The sequence below is a fragment of the Columba livia genome, chromosome 29 (genome assembly GCF_036013475.1).
Source record: "Columba livia isolate bColLiv1 breed racing homer chromosome 29, bColLiv1.pat.W.v2, whole genome shotgun sequence".
Taxonomy (NCBI): domain Eukaryota; kingdom Metazoa; phylum Chordata; class Aves; order Columbiformes; family Columbidae; genus Columba; species Columba livia.
In genome coordinates this window covers 2,903,598-2,918,088 of record NC_088630.1, presented here as the reverse complement: position 1 = coordinate 2,918,088, position 14,491 = coordinate 2,903,598, and the positions used below count along the sequence as shown (strand labels likewise).

The following is a 14,491-nucleotide window of genomic DNA, read 5'->3' as shown; positions in this document are numbered from 1 at the left end:
CTGGCCCAGGCTGCCCAGGGGGTTGTGGAGTCTCCTTCTCTGCAGACATTCCAACCCGCCTGGACACCTTCCTGTGTAACCTCATCTGGGTGTTCCTGCTCCATGGGGGGATTGCACTGGATGAGGTTTTGAGGTCCCTTCCGATCCCTGACATTCTGTGATTCTGTGAGGTGAAGGGCAGACGGTGCCAGCCCTTGGGGTTCCCTGTGTTTTGAAGGCACCACAGGAAACAGATTCTTCGCGGGGCTCTGGTGAGAACCATCCCCCAAGGAACATATTTTGGTGTTGGCGCAGGAGAGGAGCGTGGACAGGCAGCCCGGACCCCTGGGTCCTCTGCCCTGCTTGGGGAGGGGAGGTTGTTCTCTGGACGATGGGCTCAGCACTCCTGGGCTCACAGGAGGTGTCACCACCTCCAGAAGCCATCTGCTGTTCCCAAGGCCACCAGTGCAGCAAGTCAACATTTATTTGATGCAACCAGTCTGTTACAGTCAGTTATCCTGTGTAAAATCAATGCAAAATTACCACTGGGCTTAATTACAATGTGCCATATAACAACCAGGCATTGACAAACTTCTCTGTTTTCCCTGGGAAATCACATTTGTGGCACTTTTACCCCCAAATCTCGGCAGCAGCGTTTGTTAACACCGGGCAGCTTTGCTCTCCCAACAGGCACTTCCAGTCATTCACGCCCAAGCCAACACGTCACTGGAACCTGGCCACGCATTTTCCAGCAACGTCCTTCTGGGGTCCAACTGATGCTGGGGTCGATTTTCTCCTGCAGAAATCCAGAAAATCCAAGCAATCCAAGGGAGGTTGGGATGGTTGTTTGTTACCGGTCTTAGAGCTCTTGATGGTGACGTTGTTGCATTGCAGAGTAAAAGAAGAGAACTGGAAAAGGAGGTTGAGATTTTACAGGATGCAAAGGCGATCACACAAGAAGTGATTACTGTTCAAGCAGAGTGGCGCTATGAGCTGCAAGATAATGTAGACCAGCTGCTAGCATGTATTGCTAAGGAACAAAAGGAAAAATATGCCAAAAGTGAGTTTTTGTGTTCTCAAGTTTGTACTCTTACCACAAAACACTCTTGGAATCCCAAGGAATGGGATGGAAATATTTGGAGTGGATCCTCAGACTCCAATGTTGAGTCTGAACTTGATCCTGACTTAAATGGCAGGGAGGTGGTGGGAGCACAACCCCCCATACAAACGATGCTGCAGCAGGAACAAGCAGATGAGGGGGGCAGATCGCACATACTCACTCTCCAAAGGAGTTAACGGCATTTTCAGAGATCTCTCAGCAGACGAGCGGGGAAGGAATTCCGGCACAGATTTTGCCAGCTTGGGATAGTGGAGCTGTGTCTATCCATTTATTGGCAGATGAACAAGATTTCTTAAGCCCTATAGCCTATGATGATCAGATACAACAACAATATGCTCAGCTGCAAACTGTCAGAGGTCCGGACAGGCAAGATATTATTACACCTACGCTATATCAATGTTCATGTGCAGCAGTTTTAACAGCATATGCTGAACCTGTTGAATCTGTGTTGTCCCGTGGAAATTGGTGCACAATGAAGGAAAGTATTGATTTAGTGCGGCAGATGGGGGCGGTGTATGCGTTGATTATGGATCCAATTCGGACAGGGTAGCAGTGACAAGTGCTACAGGTAATGCAGGCACTCTGGCAAATGCCTTGAGGGGAACTGGGGCTGTCACTTCAGGACCCTCTGTTTGGGTGGTGGATAATGGAAATCCGGCAACACTGAGCAGAGTTACAGCACAGGTGATGAGAACACTAGTGTGGAACGACTTAGTACAAGCTGGTATCCCACGATCAGAAATAAGCGGGATCATACCATCACAAAGTTTTTGCCGCTTGTAAAAGTTAATGCTTATGCAAAAAAGCCAACCAGCCCCAGCCCCCCTGCCCACACCGCACCCACCCTCCACCCCCCACCACCTCAGTGCAAGACCAGTTTGCCTTTACCTGGCAACAAAAGCAATAGACTTGCCGAGTATTGTCTCAGAGATACAAACACGGTCCCTCCGTTTGCCAACAAATGATAGTAGCTGATACAGCACTATGGTCGGGTACTGTTACTGACTGCCATGATATTGATGATCTGTTGATTGTGGCAGCGTCACAACAAGAAACTGAAGCAGCTGCTGAATTTTTGAAGGTGCATTTGCAGGACCAAGGCTGGGCAATTACTCTGATGAAAACGCAGAGCCCTTGTGCTACTGTACTACTTTTAGAAATAGTTTGGTGTAGGCAGCTTAGAGAAACACCAGATAAAGTACAGCACACAGTGCAGCAGTTTTCTGTACCAGCTGCAATAAAACAATTACATGCCTTTTTAGGATTTTTAGGGCATTGGAGAATTTTCATCCCTACATCTTCTGTGGAGGAGGAGTTCCCTTGTGAAGGGTTAATAGCAGAGCACAATAAACTTGATTCATTTGAGTCTCAAAACAGTAAGAAGGCAGATAATGTGAGCTCTCCTGAGCTGCATGCTCAAGCTCTAAATGTGCATATAGCTTGTGGACGTGGATCAGCTTATGCTGCACACACATGGGACACTGGTCACAATCAAACCCCTTTGCTGTTATATACTTGTAGAACATGCTCACATCATTGTGCTGCTTGTACACAACTGCATTTAAGAGCATGAGGAAAGGTAAAACAGAGTCAGTGGGACTTGAATACCTGTCAGGTTGATTATATTGGCCGCGTACCCCCATCTAGGGGGTGGCAATATGTATACACTTCTGTGGATACAGTGTCAGCACCAACTACAGGGGAAATGAAATTATTCACACCAATGGATTGTGAAGTGGGACTGCAGCCTATTGATCTAGATGTAAAAATTCATACGACTCCAGAGAATGCTGTGTGGTTCTGTACCCTGACCTCCTCTTATGTTACATCCTTTGTTAATATCAGATTCTCGAGTTCTTGTATGTCAGGTATCTTCAGTGAACACCTGTGTTTTATCTAGAAGAGACAGCTCTGGAACAATGTTATTGGTGTCACAGACTCAACATCCAACTGAAGTCCAGTCTGAAAGAGTGCAGACCACGACTTTCCAGTCTGTGTGGGCAATTAACCCACAGCAGGTTGTTAAACCCAGAGTGATACCAGCTGACGGAGCTGGAGCAGCAGCGTATGTATTACTGGAAGGTGGAACATCTCACGTCTTTGGAACTAATGCAGCAAGTGAAACCATCTACTGATAATGCCTGGCTGAATAACTCGTGTAACTCTTTGACAAGATGAATGGGACACCTGATTATTGCAGAAATATGTTTTTTCCTTTTCCTTTTTCTGTATGTGTTTATTGTGCGCCCCTGCAAATTGCTCTGTGCAACACCTCACAAGCACAAATGAACAACTCTGGCTTCGTTGGCCCCAGCAGAAGCAAGTCACCTGAGCTAGGGGGTGGAACAAATGGGGATATAGCGAAAGATTTGGCGAGGTGATTAGTTAAATGTAAATACACTCCAGTGACTCGCACCTGCCTGTAGAAAGGGATCGCACAGACACATTTACAGGCAGCGTGTGACACTGGCTAATTTGAAACATCTCCATCTACAGACACACTCACCCGTCCTGCGCGGCACTCAGAACCTCCTCATCCACCACAGCTCAGGCGGGAACAGAACGAATCCTCCTGCTTTCCCACACCGAGAGCAGCCAGTTTTCCCTGCAAGCACAACAGCAGCTCCTGCGCTGCATCTCCCAACCACGCTCGTTACCGCAGAAGCTTCGGCAGCGCTAACCAGGACAGCCTGTACTTGTGCAAGTGATGAGCTCGGTCTCAGCACAAGGCCCGGGACGGCTGCGGCACACAGGGAGAGCGTTGTAGCTGTTTCTCCTGGAAGGCAGGGCTGCAGGAAAGGAAATAAATTAGTTTTTCAGGAAAAAGAAGAACACATTCAAATCATCAGGGAAAATCTGGAACGAAACACTAAAACCCCAGGTTTTGCAGGGAGCTGGAAAAAACACCTAAAACCTGTCCCCGGACCCTTCCCTTTTCCATCTCGCAGGCAATTTCCTCACTCATCGACAAGGGCACATGAACGCTCCAGGGGTCTGTCTGTCTACTGCGGGTAAACACAAACACCACCTTTTCAGCTGGTCCATATAGCCCCAGATAGAAGCAAATGAACTCAAACGCTGTCGCCTGCCAAGAGCTTTGTCACCTCAAACATTATCTGCAGGGCCCGCTGGACAACTGCAGAGCGGGCGACTCACACACCCTGGGCCACAACCTCGGCTGCCTGGAACATTCATGGCTCTCTCAGAAATCTGGGCAGGAGTCAAAACCATTCTGGTTCGAGAGCAAGACCGGCTCGACCTCAAGATTCCTTTTGCATTCTCACACCTGGAAGCTCAATCATAAAGGCTCCACGGGTCCACACCAACGGAGTCTCCCAACAGGCACTTCCAGTCATTCACGCCCAAGCCAACCGTCACTGGAACCTGGCCACGCATTTTCAAACAATGTCCTTCTGGGGTCCAACCCATGCTGGGGTCGATTTTCTCCTTCAAAAACCCACAGAAATCCAAGCAATACAAGACATGCTCCTCTCTGCTCCAACAGCTCTCAACCTCCTGCACTTCAGCTTTCATGGCATTGCAGAAATAACAGAACAAACTCCAACGCAAAAGATTCAAGCAGAGCACCCTCCTTAAAAAGCAAATCCCAACACGAGTGCACATTGCAATCAAAGGAAGCTGGGACACCGCCCTTCAAACGCTCTGGCTGTGCAGCCTGGACGAGACGGTGTCTGCGGTTCAGCAACATCCACGCTCATCACAACCGGCTGGTGCCGTCACCGCCAAATCTCAGCAGCAGCGTTTGTTAACACCGGTTAACAGCTTTGGGTACCCAGAGCTGCCTTCAGCTCACGTGAAAGCGTCTCCTCGTAAGGCCCAGCATGAGCCCAAGAACAACGCCTCCCTAACGCACACACTGAGGAACCTCAAACAGTGCCCCCTTCTCCATGGACTGCATTACAACCTGTGACAGAAAGGGGATTCTACAGCCTGGATAAGCTCCACAAGGAACTGGAGATTACTGGGTCTCAGAGTAATTCTAGAGCTCAAGTGGTGACAGACATCAGCTCCAGCTCAGATAATACATGCCAACACCCATCACTGACCCAAGAAGGCAGCTCCTCCCGTCCTGCCCAGCGGCTTCAAATCCAACACACTTTGTCCCTCCAACAGGACGCAGCTTATTGATTTCTAACACCATTCATCTCTGTCTTCCTCGAGATTAACTAGACATACATTACACAAGCAACCAAGTCCCCGCCTGGAAGCAGCGGAGCCTTTTGCCTTCTCTTTTCCACCCCACTTTGCAGGAGAAGGAAAACAAACGGCAGCAGAGATGCTGAGAAATTCAACCACCAAATGGAGAGGGAACTTTTGAGAGCGGGAAAACTTACCCGTACAATGGAGAGAGCTACGATGAATGAAGAACACTGAAAATGAATCCTTCTTGTCAGGGTAAAAGTGCACAGCAATTAATGACCTGATGAACAGAGCCCTGTCATTCTCAGGAATAACCAACCCCCAAGGCTCAGCCAGCCAGGGTTACTGCTCTAAATCCAAGTGCAGCTGCACCGACCGGAGTCAACACGGACACAGTCGCCTCCCTTGTCCCACACGAAGCTGCACAGGACACGCGCTGCTCCAACAGGAACGTGCTGGGGACAACCGGGTTTCCATGTCGGCCTCTGCGCTGCCACCTGCACAAAGCACCACCAGGCCGTCAGTTGTGGGCTCAGCTACGGGGGTTCCCGGGACCGGGGGTCACTCGGGACACTCGGCAGCACCAACTGGCTGAAAACTCTCCTGGGCCACGCTGAGGGTCTCCCTTTGTGTCCTGCAGAAATCCAGGGGGAAATGGTGATTGCAAAACATCAACAAACTTCGACAAGCTCTGGGCCATGATAATGGGTCTCAACTTTTTCCCCTTGTTTGCCAAGCTGGGCATATCAGGAGATGGGGCTCTGTGCCCTCCAGCACATCCTCCATCTCCTGACGGTCAGCCAGCCTGATCTGTGGCTCGTTAGCTCGTCGGTGATGTGCAGATCACAGTGCCTCCTGCTCTGAATGTGTCTTCTTCTGGCTGAACTAGTCACAATGTTTTCAGCCATGATCCTTATCAATCCTCAACAAGGGAGAGTAAGATATCACCACTCCACAGGTACATCAGTCCAGCGACAACCTCTGGAGGGGGGGACGCGTTGAAGATTTACACGCCGCCAACCTGTACCATACGTGAGGTTGTTTTATAACCCAGTTCATTTACATGTGAGATAGGAGAAGGCGGTTCGTCTCCTCCTCTGCTTGCTCTTCATGCTAATTAGGAAGACTCTTCTGAAAATGGGTCTGGGGTCTTCAAACTAGGGGAAAGTTCATGGTATTGACCAGAAGTGAGTTGCCTTGCCCATCAGGGGTAGCTGTTGGTTTGTGGTTTCTTCTGGTAGTTGGTTGTCTGACAGATGGTTCATCTCTATCATCCCAATCAGGCCATGAGACCTTTCACAGCAACACTGTGGCAATTTACCATAATCACAGTGAGGTCTGGTCTTTGCAATATAACCAGCTCCCTTCGCCTGCTGGGCTCAGCGCCTGTACCGGGTGAACAACCACCCCTGCCTGGAATATTGTGTCCGGTTGTGGCCCCTCAGTTCCAGAAGGACAGGGAACTGCTGGAGAGGGTCCAGCGTAGGGCAACCAAGATGATGAAGGGAGTGGAGCATCTCCCTTATGAAGAAAGGCTGAGGGAGCTGGGGCTCTTTAGTTTGGAGAAGAGGAGACTAAGGGGGGACCTCATTAATGTTTATAAATATATAAAGGGTGAGTGCCATGAGGATGGAGCCAGGCTCTTCTGGGTGGCAAACAACGATAGGACAAGGGGTAATGGGATCAAGCTGGAACACAAGAGGTTCCGCTTAAATTTGAGAAAAAACTTCTTCTCAGTGAGGGTGACAGACACTGGAACAGGCTGCCCAGGGGGTTGTGGAGTCTCCTTCTCTGCAGACATTCCAACCCGCCTGGACATGTTCCTGTGCGACCTCACTTAGGCGTTCCTGTTCCAGCAGGGGGATTGGACTAGATGATCTTTTGAGGTCCCTTCCAATCTCAAACATACTGTGATACTGTGCCTGGCCTGTAGCCAGGCCCAGACCCCAGCTGACACTCTGTCATGATTGCCTGCAAACCCTCATGTGGGATATGGCTGAGACAGGAACAGGCTGGGAGCTGAGGCTGCCAAAGCCAGGAGGCTGGAGGGGAACAGGGCACTGAGGGCTGCTGCAGGGGACTGTGCTGGGGGTTGTTTCCCCACCCCTGAGCACACCCTGCCCCAAGCACGGCCTACATGGTGGGTTGTGGGGCTGGGCCGGTGCAGGGTTGGGTCTACCAGCAGGAGCCACGATCTCTGGAAAGCTCCCACCCTGCTGGGACCCTGCAGTGTTAACTGCAGGGACAAAAGATGTACTCTGGAGTGGGAGGTACAGGTATGCCGTGCCAGCCCCAGCTCTGCCAGAAGCCCTTCTGCGGTCAGAATGCTCCACAAGTTTGGGAAGGAACTCACTGCTGCTCACAGGACTGGGGGATCTCTAGTGGTCTATATATGCCAACACCAAGCAACTGTATCCCCTCCTCTCTCAGAAGCACTTCTGGGTACATGACACCCCGAGGACAGAGATTTCCTGCAGCCTTCTTTGTCCTGAGGTGGAGCAGGAACAGAGGAGCACAGGGGGAAAACTTGTCATTTTTTTTTAATTGGCTTTATTGATTTTGAAAACAATCCAAGGCCGAGCAGAGGCTGGCAGCACCATGTCCTCAGGGCAGGTGAACGCCGCGGTCGCGGCTCTACTCCTCTTGCTGTCCCGCGGTGCAGCTGCAGCGGAAAGCCCTGCGCAGAGCCCGGAGCGCCCTCCTGAACCGGGAAGGCCGTCGCCGTGGAGCCGGGCCCTGCGCTGGGCAGGCGATGTCTGCGCTGGTCTCTCCCCCATGCTCTGCAGACATTGGAGAAACCGTGTTCTCTTCTTCCTCCTTTGCAGCTGGGACGAGAGGGGCTGTGCTGGCCTGTCCCTCATCCTCTCCTGCCAAATGAGCCTCAATGGCTTCAACTCCTGCAGGTGCTGGTGCTGCCACTGGAACATCCGTGCATTGGGCCAGGTCCTGCTGTTCCAGCGGTTGCTGGCCAGGTCCCTGGATCTCAGCCTCAGCCCTGCGCACCGCCTCACTGACGATGTACTCCACAATGTCTGACAGGTCCACATCGTCCTCTGTGGGGCTGTGCTGGGCAGGTGCCGGGCGCTCAGCCTCTGCTGCCGCCTCCGTGTCTGTGCAGCTGGGCAAGCCAGACCCCTCCTGGGGACCTGCAGGGGCGTCCTGCAGGTGCTCCTGGACCAAGGGGTTGATCCAGGTGCTGAGGATGGTGTCTCCGCCTTGGCACCCCTCTTTGCTGTTCTCATCTTGCAAGTCCATGCGCTGGGCCAGGTCCTGCTGTTCCTCTGGTTCCTGGCCAGCTGCCACGATCTGAGCCACAGCCCTGCGCACGGCCTCACTGACGATGCGCTGGGCTGTGTCCCACAGAGCCGCGTCGTCGGCTGTGGCGCCCTGTGGGGCAGGTGCCGGGCACTCTGCCTCTGCTGCTGCCTCGCTGTTGGTGCTGCGAGGCCAGCCAGACCCCTCCTGGGGACCTTTATGGTGGTCCTGCAAGTGCTCCTGGACTGAGGGGGTGACCCAGGTGCTCTGGAGGGTGTGCTGGCCCAGGCTGTGGCCGATCTGCGGGCAGGAGGAGGAGCAAGACACCTCCTTGTCAGTTGGCATCTTGGGTCTCCTCTATCAAAGAGCCGCAACGGGCACCCAGGGGAGATGCTGCCTCGTGAGAAGCTGCTGCTCCTGAGAAGCTGCTGCTCCTGAGAAGCTGCTCTCCTGGGAGTGAGCACCCCAGGGCTCTCGCTCCTTAAATACCCCCACGGTCAGGGCGGGGACCCCCGTGTCACAATGGCCTCTGGTGATGTCGACCCCGTGTCACAATGGCCTCTGGTTATGACGTCACAGAGCCCGGGCGGTCGTCATGGAGACACCCACCTCTGGGCCCGGCTGGGACTGGCTGTGCGAGGCGTGGGGCAGCCCCTGCTTGAAGGAGGAGGGAGCAGAGAATGGCGAGGGAAGCTGTCCCCAGCACACAGGACCCCGTCCCCCATCAACCATCAGCAGTCCTACAACAGAAGGGTCATCTGAAAGACCAGGAAAATCAGACAGCTGTTCAATTCTCTCGTGTCCACAGATGCTGTACCAAATGCCCACCTATACCCTTTTGGGTCCTTAAAATACCCTCTCTTAAGGTAGTCTATGCCAAGGATGCACGGAGCATCTGGGCCAGTCACAATGGGATGCTTTTGCCAGGTTTTTCCAGTTAGGCTCATTTCAGCCTCTACAACAGTCAGCTCTTGGGATCCCCCAGTCACTCCAAAAATACTGATGAGTTGTGTCCCCTTACAGTCTGAAGGAATTACTGTGCACTGAGCAGCAGTGTCCACCAAAGCCTTGTACTCCTGGGGTTGTGTTGTACCAGGCCATCCTATCTGTACCGTCCAGTAAACTCTGTTATCCCTTTCCTCTGCCTGGCTGGAGGCAGGGCACCTCTAATCTTGGTCTTCCATGGTCACTCGCTGTGAATTAGAGGTTCCTTCACGAGCACCAGAATCTCTTTTGTAAACCGGGGCAGCCCTTTTCCTAGAAGCCTGCCCTGTTAACTCATGCACTCGTTCTTGAAGTTCCCCAGTAGGTTTACTGTGCCACTTACTCATATCTTCTCCCTGCTCACGTAGGAAGGACCACAGCAAACCTCTGCTGGTGGCCTGCCTGTGTTCTCTCTCTGGAGATTGGGAACGCCTTCTCTCTCTCTCTGGGGACTGGAAACGCTTTCTCTCTCTCTCTGGATATTGGAAATGCTTTCTCCTAATAGCTGAAGCATTGGTTCGTACAAATCGAGAGCCATGTGTGTGTTCCCTGAGTGCTTTCATTTCTCTCAACAGCTTTTCAAAACAGTCAAAAGTCGTTTCACTCAGTTTCTCCACCCTAGAGACATAAGCCCCTATGGGATCAGAAAGGTTTTCCTCAAATTCCCGGAGCCGCTCAGTCATGTCATTAACACTTTGTCTACCGCCAGTTGACACGAACGTTCCTGCCAATATCTTAGCATATGGAGCTGGTGCACTCTGTGAGAATCTGCGCCACATAGACCGTGTACACTCAACTCTATCTGGATTCACCCCCTCCTGGCTATCTGGCCCAAAACAGATAATCTCTCGCACAGCTAACTCTCTCAGGAACTGGATACCTCGCTCCATAGCATTCCATTTCCTTGATGTGCATTGACAGTCATCCTTGTTACGAAATCTTGTTTTCATGGCTGTCAAGAGTCGGGTCCAGAGGGCCGTGGGGTTGGGCTCACTGGCAATTGCCCCATCAAGGGTGGAATCCCTTGACAGAGATCCCAACTGCTTGGCTTCTCCGCCCTCCAGTTCTCTTGTGTCAGCCCCGTTATCCCAGCATCGGAGCATCCAGGTTAACACATTCTCACCATCTTTACGTCTATAGTCTTTTCGCAACTCTCTCAGCTCACTTGGAGAAAAAGACTGGGTAACGGTCACTTCCTCCCCTGATGATGCCCCTGGGGATGAATGCAGCCCCTCGCTATCATCTGCAGCCCGATTACTCTTCTTAGTCACTTCTTACAACCAGCTACTGATGCCAATATGGGCTTAAGATTATCGCTGGGCTTCTTTTTGCTACAACAGGAACAATGCCCCTTTGCAGCAGAGGATCTGCCCATGGGCATGTCTTTACTCTTCTGCAGTTAAAGAAGCGCTTCCAACACAGCACCACCTTGCATTACCCCAAGTGCTTGAATTAGGGATAATTACCATGTCTGAGCTGTCAGGCAGCCATCTGCCAGCCCACAGAACCTGGTGCCTGAGCCCAGAGGCTATGCCTATGCTTTCACACCTATGCTTTCCATAGCAGGTGCCATGGGGTTTAGCTGAGACCTGCTCCCCCACCTGTTTTCCTACCTGGACATCTAGGAGGTGAGAGAGGCCACATGCCAAACACATGGAGCCGGCACCAAAATGTTGAGATTCTTTAATGGAATAGACGTAGGCTGGCAGGTTCCTGCACCCATGGCAGCACTTTTGCAGAGCAATTCATTACCATCGTGTACTAGAGGATTGTTTTTCATAGTTTCTTTTAGTAACTTTAAAGGCAAAGAGAAGAAGTTCCTTTGTATGTGAATAACCTCCTCAGTAATTTCATGCCACCGCCATTCCCAGGTGGTTTCAGCCATGCCCAGTGCGTGACCACCAAGAGCAGGGACAGCGCCCTGGGCCTCCTGGGCACAAGGACAGCCTCGGGGCCAGCAGCACCCTGAAGTCCTTCCTCCAAGGAGTGCTGGGTGCATGGGCAGTGGGTGGGGTGGGACACTGGGGGCCCATGTCACCTCCATGTCACAATGCGACCACGGGGCAATGCTGATGTCACAATGCCCCGGGGCAGTATAAAAGGGAGCAGCGTCCTGTGTCTGCTGCCAGAGCTGGCCTGGAGGCAGCCTGAAGACATCGGAGAGGAAGTCCTTGAGGAGCCGGTGGAATCCCTTGACAGGGGCTGAAGGAGGAAGAGCTGGACGAGGCAGCTGGAGTTTCTCCACTGCAAGGCCATCTCCCAGCAGGGCAACCTTCCAGGTTCATCTGATGGACGATCATCCTTTTCAGCTGGTTAGCAGTAGCAAAATGAAGGGAATGCCTTCTTGAGGAGCACTGCAGAGCTCACCGTCCTGATGGAGTGGGGAGCTAGGGTCAGCAGCTGTAGGAAGTGGAATGCAGAGTGGTTTGAAGGGGGCCCGGTGCTCTCCCGGCCACCAGAAGGTAGATGCGTGGTTGGCACAAGGTGATGGAGCGAATGGGTAAGCTGGGCAAGGTTCCAAGTGTTTGTCAGGGATTTACCTAGCATGTACTGGTAGTGAAAAGAGGGGGAAGGAAAAGAGGGAGAGAGAAGAGGAAGAGGGAGAGGGAGAGAGAGAGAGGGAAGAGGTGAAGAAAGAGGAGAGTAGAGCGTAGAGCGTAGAGCGTAGAGAGGAAGAGGAGGAAGAAGAAGAGGAGAAGGAGGAGGAGGAGGAGGAGGAAGAGGAGGAGGAGAAGGGAAGGGAAGGGAAGGGAAGGGAAGGGAAGGGAAGGGAAGGGAAGGGAAGGGAAGGGAAGGGAAGGGAAGGGAAGGGAAGGGAAGGGAAGGGAAGGGAAGGGAAGGGAAGGGGGAAGAGGGAAGAGGGAAGAGGGAAGAGGGAAGAGAGAAGAGAGAAGAGAGAAGAGAGAAGAGAGAAGAGAGAAGAGAAGAGAAGAGAAGAGAAGAGAAGAGAAGAGAAGAGAAGAGAAGAGAAGAGAAGAGAAGAGAGAGAGAAGAGATCATCATCCTATCATTCTATTATTCTGTAGTCTTCTGGGAGGCATGACCAGCCTGTGGGCCGAGGAGCCAGGTCTCGCTCAAATGCTCAGGGAACAGCCGATCGCCAGTGTTGGGGTCAGGAAGGAATTTTCCCCCGGGGCAGACTGGCCCTGGTCCCCGGGGTTTTTTTGCCTTCCTCTGCAGCATTGAGCATGACCACCTGTCAGAGCTCCTCTGGGCCCTTTTGGCTCGGTTCATGCCCACTGCTCTTGCCCTCCAAGGCACCACTCGTGCCCTGGATTTATCGGGATATTTCTCCAAGGGCAAGTTTGCAGCAGGAGCCAGCTCTCCTCCTTCTCCTTCTCCTATTAAAATTTGTAATTTTAATAAAATAAATATAAAAAAAAAAATTCTGTTTCCAGTTGTATCCTTTGTGTATGTGTCCCTGAAACTGTTTTTGGATCTAAAACCTCTCAGCATTTCAGTCGAACAGTCACATCTTTATTGGACTCCTTGTGAGCGTACAGAATAGAGCAGCACAGCACAGCACAGCATGGTTGTGCTCAGTAGCTGTGCCTGGAGCACGATGAGCTCTGAGCCAGGCCTGAGGACTCCATCCAGGAGAGCCGCTCTCTGCAGGGCAGGGCCCAGGCCCGTCCAGGAGATGGGGCAGAGACAGGCACACACACCTACAACATGGCTCAGGCAGGCACCAGAGGTCCCAGGCTGAGCTGAGACACGGCCCCTGGGCCCCTGCAGGAGATGGTCCCCAGGGAGGCCGGTCCCAGCCACTGAGGCCTTTGAGCACCCCAAGACCCTCTAGACACGGATGGCTGGCAGCTTTGGAGACTGAGTCTTGGCCCAGATGGACCTTCTCTCTGATCAGGACTTGTGTTCTCAGATTCTTTTGTTTAGGTATGTTTTTTCCAAAGCAAAGATCTCAGGCATTACTAAAAAGGAGAACAAGGAGAAAAAGAAATCCATGTCACACACCACACACTATCCCATGTGTGTATGAGTTTTGGTGCAAATGTCCAAAATGGCAGTAGCTTCCTTACTCTTTCAGTACTCAAAAGAGTATCTCTTAAAGGCTTTCCAGAAGTTCTGAACCTCTTCCCACCAATCAAGGTAGGCAAATAACTCCGAGAAAGGTGCAAGTCACACAGGAGGTGTGGAAGGTTTACCCTGCGGCTGAAGTGCATTTTGCATCCCCTGTACAGATGGCCAACTGTGGGTCTTGGTTTGGGTAGAAAAGGAAACATGACTGCAGTAGCAGCAATGGACTCTTTTTGCTCCTTTGGGAAGAGTCGTCATTTGCCTGCCTGTGCTTTGGGAATGGATCCAAATGTTGTAGGTCTGAACATGATGGACCTTTCCAGCACACCAGCGCCACCTCCGCTCACTTGTTTTTCAAAGCGAGTCTTATTTCCATGGCGGTCTATTGGCACTGTCCAGACCAGCCTATGGCTCTGGTTACACTTAGGATTTTCTCGATGCTGCAGTGGTTGAAACCATCCTACTATCTCCTCAAAATAGGCTTTGTGACCCTGGTCCTCCTCGCTGTGGGGCCTCATGGACATCAGCTCTGGTGCAGAGAGGGGACAGCTACCAGGGCTCTTCTCTTGGTCGCAGGGCTGGTTTCTGCCATGACGGGAGAGAAGAGCAGGAGCTTTGTCCTGGAGAGCCAAAGGGCAGAGAAGGCATCAGGGACAGCCAGCAGCTGTGCCCAGCACGTGGCCACCAAGGGCAGGGACAGCCCCCTGGAACTCCTGGCCACCGGGACTGCCTTGGGGCCAGCACCTCAAAGGCTTCCTGCAAAGGGTGCTGGGTGGGGCTGTGTTGGGGGGGCTTTGCAGCTTCCCCCTGCTAGGGAAAGGAGGAGAAAGGGAAGAAGGGAAGTGAGGTATAGTTCAGCTGTAAGGGACCTATAATGACCATCTAGTCCCACTGCATGACCAGTTCAAGGCTGATCTAAAGTTAAAACAGGGTAGTAAGTGCATTGGCCAAATGCCTCTT

The 14,491-nt window shown here is 52.2% G+C and overlaps 1 long non-coding RNA gene and 1 other non-coding gene across 3 annotated transcripts in view; both read right to left on the bottom strand.

Moving 5' to 3' along the window:
- Nucleotides 1–445: 445 nt before the first annotated feature.
- LOC135576705 (uncharacterized) overlaps nucleotides 446–14,491 on the bottom strand; it is an 86,377-nt gene continuing 72,331 nt past the window's right edge. The window contains exons 4-6 of one of the 2 annotated variants that reach the window (XR_010468486.1): nucleotides 5,637–5,860; nucleotides 3,606–3,888; nucleotides 446–1,009 (exon numbers count right to left, since the gene is read on the bottom strand). This is a non-coding gene — a long non-coding RNA (uncharacterized LOC135576705). The remainder of the gene's footprint in view (nucleotides 1,010–3,605; nucleotides 3,889–5,636; nucleotides 5,861–14,491) is intronic. The other variant, XR_010468485.1, reaches the window with a different exon arrangement.
- LOC135576718 (small nucleolar RNA SNORD45) lies at nucleotides 5,083–5,167 on the bottom strand. The gene has a single exon (XR_010468493.1). It is a non-coding gene; the product is annotated as a small nucleolar RNA SNORD45 (small nucleolar RNA).